General features: G+C 45.7%; 2 long non-coding RNA genes across 3 annotated transcripts; one reads left to right on the forward strand and one right to left on the reverse strand.

Annotated features, from left to right (window-relative positions):
* Positions 1–1,930: 1,930 nt before the first annotated feature.
* On the forward strand, positions 1,931–4,709 carry LOC134445184 (uncharacterized). Of its 2 annotated transcripts, none has more exons than XR_010034193.1 (5): positions 1,931–2,426; positions 2,701–2,812; positions 3,838–3,974; positions 4,339–4,472; positions 4,597–4,709. It is a non-coding gene; the product is annotated as an uncharacterized LOC134445184 (long non-coding RNA). The 2 variants fall into 2 exon arrangements; XR_010034192.1 differs by having other exon boundaries at positions 1,934–2,421.
* Positions 4,710–4,778: 69 nt separating this feature from the next.
* Positions 4,779–6,720, reverse strand: LOC134445183 (uncharacterized). The gene is made up of 3 exons (XR_010034191.1): positions 6,476–6,720; positions 5,869–6,035; positions 4,779–5,419 (listed from the first exon to the last, which is right to left on the reverse strand). It is a non-coding gene; the product is annotated as an uncharacterized LOC134445183 (long non-coding RNA).
* Between the last annotated feature and the right edge of the window lie 820 nt (positions 6,721–7,540).

A 7,540-nucleotide genomic window follows, 5' to 3' on the forward strand; every position in this document is an offset into this window, starting at 1 on the left:
TCCTAAAAATCAGGATCCGGTGCATCTCTAGTGTGTAGTGCGTGAGGTGGGGACTCTCACCCTCTCTCTCTCTCCTCACGTGGACTCCAGTTGAACTCTGAGCGCTGGACGACAGAGAGGGATGGGTGAAGAGACACGCCAAACCCACAGCGGCTTTCGTTTCGTCTCGTCTCGTCTCGTCTCGACTCGACTCTGACCCGCGCAGTTAATTAATAAGCTGAAATAGCCACAGCCCTCAAACAGTCACTCTGACACAAACACAATGACACACGCATGCACGCACACACTCTGCATATGCACAAACACTCTCATCATCACAACCCCCTTTCTCCCTCCCCCCTCCCCCATTCTCTCCCCTCCCCCTCGTCATATTTTAATTACAGGCTGTGTCCCCTGTAAGAGTCTCTGGTTTATCACCCCCAACTCCACAACACTGCAATTAGACCGCAGAGAGAAGGGAGACCCAGAGATGCAGAGTATTGTAGTGTGTGTGTGTGTGTGTGTGTGTGTGTGTGTGTGTGTGTGTGTGTGTGTGTGTGTGTGTGTTAGAAGATGAGGTGGATGGGGGAAGCAAAACCTCGGTGAGAAAGAAAAGCAAAGTTCAGCTGACACACACACACACACACACACACACACACACACACACACACACACACACACACACACACACACACACACACACACACACACACACACACACACACACACACAAAGTTCAGCTGTCACCACATGAGACAGGCAGCCAGGGCGAACACACTCAAAACCTCAAGAGCCGGAGAGATCGCACCCCCAAGCCGCACATTACCCCCCCCCCCCCCAAACACACACACACACACACACACACACACACACACACACACACTGCGTCACAGATATACCGCCACATCGTCAGAGCCATCACACAAATATGAGAGAGAAGAATCGCCAGTGAACCATCAGGGTCCGTAGAGAATACCCCAAACCACCAGAGCCCGTACAGTAAGTAGCGATAGACAGGGGGGGATTACGATTCCATGGGCCCCTGGACCAGACAACAAGACAGGCCCCCCTCCACGGGCCCCATGGGCCAGACAACAAGAAAGGCCCCCTCCATGGGCCCCTGGGCCAGACAACAAGACAGGCCCCCCTCCATGGGCCCCTGGGCCAGACAAAGAGAAAGGCCCCCCTCCATGGGCCCCTGGGCCAGACAACAAGACAGGCCCCCCTTCATGGGCCCCTGGGCCAGACAAAGAGAAAGGCCCCCATCATGGGCCCCTGGGCCAGACAAAGAGAAAGGCCCCCATCATGGGCCCCTGGACCAGACGACAAGAAAGGCCCCCTCCATGGGCCCCTGGGCCAGACAACAAGACAGGCCCCCCTCCACGGGCCCCATGGGCCAGACAACAAGACAGGCCCCCCTCCACGGGCCCCATGGGCCAGACAACAAGAAAAGGCCCCCTCCACGAGTGATGCTAGTTTAGAAAAAGATTAAGGCAGGGGTTCCCAACCTTTTCCAACTTGGGGCCCACTCGAAATTGTCACAAATGTTCGGGTCCCACCTCTGACCCAATTACGAATAAGACTCAAATAAATCAACAGCAACACACACCAAAATGTGATTATAATTTTTAGAAAATGATTTCAAGGTCCACTTGAAATACCTTCAGGGCCCACCACACCTTCAGGGTCCCCGGCCCATAGGTTGAAAATCACTGGATTAAGGGTTTTAGGCCAGATGTAAGAGACCCGATATTGGGGCGGTGGTAGCTTAGGTGGTAGAGGAGCCGTTCGGCAACTTAAAGGTTACAGGTTCGAACCCCGCTCGGCTTGACTCCATCGTTGTGTCCTTGAGCAAGATACTTAAAGGTGGGGTAGGAGATGTTTTTCTGGAACATGTTTTACCATATCATCTGAAAAACCCCTCATGATGCCATAGCACCCATTAAAATAGAGTGTTTGGAAAAAAAACGAAATCTTTTGGTCCAGTGTAGAGGGCGTAGTCAGAAGAAAACGGCAACCAATAGAAGTAATACTCATCATCACTTCTATTGGTTTCTGACACGTCCATCAACCACCAGCACTCACCCCTCCTCCCTGCGCGTTCACCGACTCGTGAACTTGACCGACCCCGCCCCCATCATTCATGCACACGCGACGAGGCTCATCATCACTCGGCTAGCAAGGTAACGAGAGTTAGCAGCAGGCTGAGCTACTTGGAAACTTTGCTGGCTTTTGCAGAGCTACAGGAAGAACTTTGACTTTTGTTACACTGGACTAACCATGTCAGGATAACATAGTCCCTTGGATTATAGTCATTGGACTCGCAAGACCAGATTCCAACACGGGCTGACAATTGGAAATGGGACCTGACACTCTTGGACACAGTCGGCTACGGCAGCGGCTTCAAACATAGGCTTTGGTGACCACATTTCTAATCGAGAGGTGAGGTAATATATTTGTGTGTATAATATTTTGTGAATTGGTTTAGGACACGGTGGTGTCTTTTTTTTAAGCAAGGAGGCCTATCCATTGAGAGGGGTCAGAGGATTAGCTCAAGTTCCAACATATCTAGCTGCTACCTTGCTTAACATAGCTGCTACCTTAATCGCGTTATTTTTGGTGTTTTTTTTCCCCCTGTGGCATTTATTCTGTGCGCATAAACACGTTTTCAGAATTGCTCTGTGTAACTCAGACGGTTACTCTTGTGTGTTTTGCTACTAGAATCTAGTTGTGCGAACGAGCGACAAACCAGCTGGGAGGATGGAAGCACCTGTTCTCAATTCCCCTTCTCCACCCGCGTTCAGTAACTAAATACGGAATCACCCCGTAATAAGTAAGTAACCTACCATGTTTACACACACATTACTTTGACCAGCAAAGCCCATGTCTTTCTAGTGGTTTACAAAAATATATCGTTTGCATGTTTTGCTTTGGGTATGTACGTCTCTGTTGTATGACGATGGTAATACTGTAGCAAGCACAAGCACAACCTGTTCCCCACTCCAGCATTGCAAAATAGATTGCCTTTGGGTTTTCAAATGTAACATGATTGTGGATGTAGAACTAATGTTGTTAACTCGCTGATGTCGTTTTTGAGAAGACAGTAGTTTTGCATTTGATAAATACCACCTAATGACCATGACGGCTACACAGCAGATCTTTATTGTGATGGCTACACTGAATTATCACATGGAGATGCCGGTACATTATTTGTTTTTACCATGGTTATATAGAAATGTTCTGCTTTGTCCATTCCAATGTTGTGGTGTTTTCCATAGCTGTTCCTTGCTCCTGTATCACAACATATCAAGGCTGCCAAGTAAATGAAGGATGAATCACCACACACTGGTAGTTTATTTGCTGAACAATGCGTTTCGCTATTGCTTCATCAGGTTCACTCTCACATCAAGGCTGCCTTTGAGTTGTTAAAATGTTTTTCATGTTTGTGGGTGTAATTTCGTCCAGTTGCAGATACTACTATCCCTTTTGGAATGATCTGCCTTTGAGAAACAATGGTTCTATCTGACAAAAGCATATGAACAGATCCTGTAGTTGTAATTGATACACTAAATTATCATATTCCTATGTGTGCGCGCACACGCGCTATAGGTTTCAATTCAATACACTGGGACACTTTTCAGTCTTTGAGGTTGCTGGAATCAACACAGACTACCTCCATGCACCTAATCGGAACACTTTGCATGTTTTTTGTGTACTTGTCCCCTTTGTGTTTTGCTGCTAATCTGCCTCTTTCTAGGTTCTGTTGGTTGCATGCAGATTGTGCCAGATGATTTATCTGTCTATGGTCTTAGCATGGGCTCTGTGCTAATATGCAATTTGTGCTCTTTTTTCCCTCAGGTCAACCGCAGACAGGGTCCTTCCACAACCACATACTTATGCCAGTAAAAGCTACAGCTCTTCTCCGATCCAAGAAGCCTGGACTGCAGTCACCATCTCAACACACCAACCAAGAGAAAGGCGGATGGCTCAATTCAGTATGTAGTTCTGCAAATATACTCAAAGGTCTTCACAGCCCCCCATGGTGCTGAATGCATTTACATTTATTTTTGTAAGGTAAAAACAATGCTGATTACAGATCATAACTTGGGCCATGAGTGAGATTTGAGGTAGCAGCCATCACCTGATGGTGAGAGGTGGTCCTAAGATCACAGAGAGAAGCAGGTTAAAATCCCATCCTTACCTCTCCCTACCTACATCTCCATCCACAGCTGAAGTGCACTTGAGCAAGGCACACAACTCCACTTTGCTCCTGGGACTGTAGCCAACACCCTGTAAAACCCTGCTGTGTAATTTGATGTAATGAAGCCCTAATATAGTATAACACATTGCTTGTTTCAGATATGGAAAATTGCACAATAAAAGTTCCAGGACATGAAGGCTGCATACTGTGAACGTCAACCTTCAGGGCACAGTCCTGTGCACAAGACTTTCTGCCCCAAGAGGGATGGCTGACGGCAGACACTCACAACCAGGTGAGCCCAGATAAAGGAGTTATTTTTGGTGTCCCTGCCCCAACAACCCAGGTTACTTACATTTAAAATGTCACTGGAGCTACTGTCAGATATGTGATTTCTAATTCTGTTTATCTTTTTACAGCACAGACGCCTCCAACCTCAGACTAGGCCCTTCACAGTTGCTGCACTTACCCACCTTCCCCGAGTTTTTGTGTGGTAATGACAACTGTAAATATAGTATAACGTAATGTATCTAGTGTCATGTGTAATACATTGTTTAAATTGTCCATACATTTCAATGACAGTAAATATTGGTGGACACAATTTGACTGTGTGGCTTTTTTTTATTCATTCTCTGACTGAAAATGCATGGTTACATAATTTATATATTCCACAAGACTACAATCAGAAGATTATTTGACAGGTTGCATTTATTTTCTATGTATTAAAAAAAAACAAAGGTAACAAGACAAACATGGTTCCAAACAAAAAAGGTGAGATGTATAAATGTACAGATTAATGCTCCTACAGATAATGAAAAATAAACTCTGCACACTGACGGTTTGTGTGTTTTATACCGTACTCTGTATAAACCTTTTATATTTCTCTAGTGGAGCAGGGTAACCCTGGCTAATCCTGGGTATTGTACTGTGTATTACAACGTCAACCCTGTTCAAGTGCCCCATACTGTCTGTAGGCTGCATGCCTGAAGAGTCCGTTTCTCTCACCTAGTCCTACATCAGCCCAAAGTCTTCCATCAAAACTGAGAACACCACAGCATTTCCTTTCAATGTTCATGGGCATCTCCTTACAGATTGCGCAGAGGCGCCAGGTTGGTTATGCTACTGGGCTGTGGCTGAGGACCAGATGTCATGTGCCAGGTCGAACATCAAACTGGGGTCACGGATCAGGGCACGCTGCAGTAACCGATGGGATTGCTTCAAATTCAATGATTGAATCAAGGCCTGCAAAGCAATAAATACGTTTTATGTAATGCATTTTCTATTTGATGATGGGGACTAAATAACTATTGACAATAAGACCGATATGGACATAAGCAATCATTATTAAGTATATAAATAAAGATGTGCCAATTGTATGCATACAACGTTTTGCAGTCAATTTCTTACAAACTGGTGTTGTGCCAGGGGCACACAGATGTATGAAGTAGAAGGGCTTTTATGGATGTACTTGAACTACCACTGGTGTTGTGTACCTACAACCATGTCATATCACACTAGTACTCATAGGAGTAGAAATATTGTAATGGGTGTTATCACAACAGGTGTACTCGTGCAGCCTACTCGTGTTGCGATATAGAGTACATCTGTTGTGATAACATCCATACAATACTTACACATCTGGAGGAATACAGCAGGGCATATGTTATTGTGGGATGAATGTACATCCTTACAGTTAGCAGGGCGTCAATTCTGTTGGAGTCTTCCTAATCAATATCCCCGACCTCTGCTGCGTCTATCTTCCTCCTCCATCTCTGGCCATCGGTCCTACTGGGCTGTTAGGTCGTTATGATTGTGATGGGCCAGGAAAGCTGGAGCTCTCGTCGTGGTCGTGGAAGGTCTAAAGCATATGAAAATATCGTCAGCCAAAACAATTTAATTAGCGTTGATCAGTTCGGTTGTTTTTCTTTACTCCCTCTGTTCCTGTGTCTGCGCGTGCGGCAACCCAAATGAAATATCCCCGTAAGATTCGTACATAACTGACGTCCTTGCCTAAAACACTACGGATTGTGGTGTCGGGTATATATAAATACAATAGTAAAATGTATATTGCTGTACACATCTGTCAAAATAAATCCATGTCAGTACTGTAGCTACTGGCTACTGTCTAGGGATGACGGTATAGCATCTGTCATCAGTGTTAGGAAGTTAGAATGAGATAAGTAACATGCATCAAGTCAAGTTCAATAACTAATCTAGTATACATCTACTGTCATCAATATTTCTTGAAATGGCAACCATGACGGCCTGTGCGTTTATTGTGATGTTGAACATTCTTACCGTAGCCGGAGACAGTGCCATGGCTGGAAGTTAGCTTGGCTAATCGATTTGACGTGGCTTCTAGTTCTAGCCCCGCCTCGTGAGCTCTCGTGGGTTCCCGGGATAATCCGAACACTTGACAGACTGCATGCGCGTTCATGTGTTTTGAAGGCGTGGCTTTGAGGGGAGGGCTGAAGGGAGAGGCGGGCTGTGTATTTTCAAAAATATAGCTCACAGGAACCGTTTTTCAAAGATCTCCTACTCTACCTTTAATCCCAAGTTGCTCCTGGTGGCAGGCAGGTATCCTGCGTGGCAGCGACAGCACACCGGTATGTGAATGTGAGTGTGAATGGGTGAATGTGAGGCATACAATGTAAAGCACTTTGAGTGCTCAAAGGAGTGGAAAAAGCGCTATATAAATGCAGTCCATTTGCAGTCAATTTATTGTTGGGGGTTCGGGGGGGGGTTTGGTTGCCTGGTTTTCATAGACTTCAGATCACGTACCGCGATTCTGGTCTGACCAGGACTCTATAAAGACCATCTCCTGCACAGTGTACCTTTAAAGCATCATCACTCATTGGCCTATTCATGTAGCCTGGGCGAATAGCCGACTGTTGACTCCGTCAATCAGTCTGGCAAAAGCCATGAGGAATCCGTCTCCGTGGACGATGGGAGATGGTCTGATCTTACTCTATCATTTAAATTAATTGAAGTTCCAAACTCAAATTAAAACCCATATTGTGCTTTATTAGCATGCCTGTTACGTTATAGCGTCGCAAAAGCATACACATAACAAAACGAAAGTGTGAATATAGTTACCTTAACCAATCAGTAACGGAGCTCGCGGGTGAGTTCTACGTCACCACTCTCAACTGTTTGCTGATTGGCGAAACACTGAGAGAACCGAGCTCGAGGCTTTTGCCAGACGCTGTGCGTAGCCAAAATCTTTGGGTGGAGTACAAAGGATGGCGTCGCGAGGCTACTTTTCATGTGTAATGGACAAAAACCATGGCTATGCACAAAGGGGTTAAACTTCAAGGGTGCCCATACGACTGGGTGGGACTGTAATGAATAACAAATAGTATG

This window comes from Engraulis encrasicolus, chromosome 3 (genome assembly GCF_034702125.1).
Source record: "Engraulis encrasicolus isolate BLACKSEA-1 chromosome 3, IST_EnEncr_1.0, whole genome shotgun sequence".
Taxonomy (NCBI): domain Eukaryota; kingdom Metazoa; phylum Chordata; class Actinopteri; order Clupeiformes; family Engraulidae; genus Engraulis; species Engraulis encrasicolus.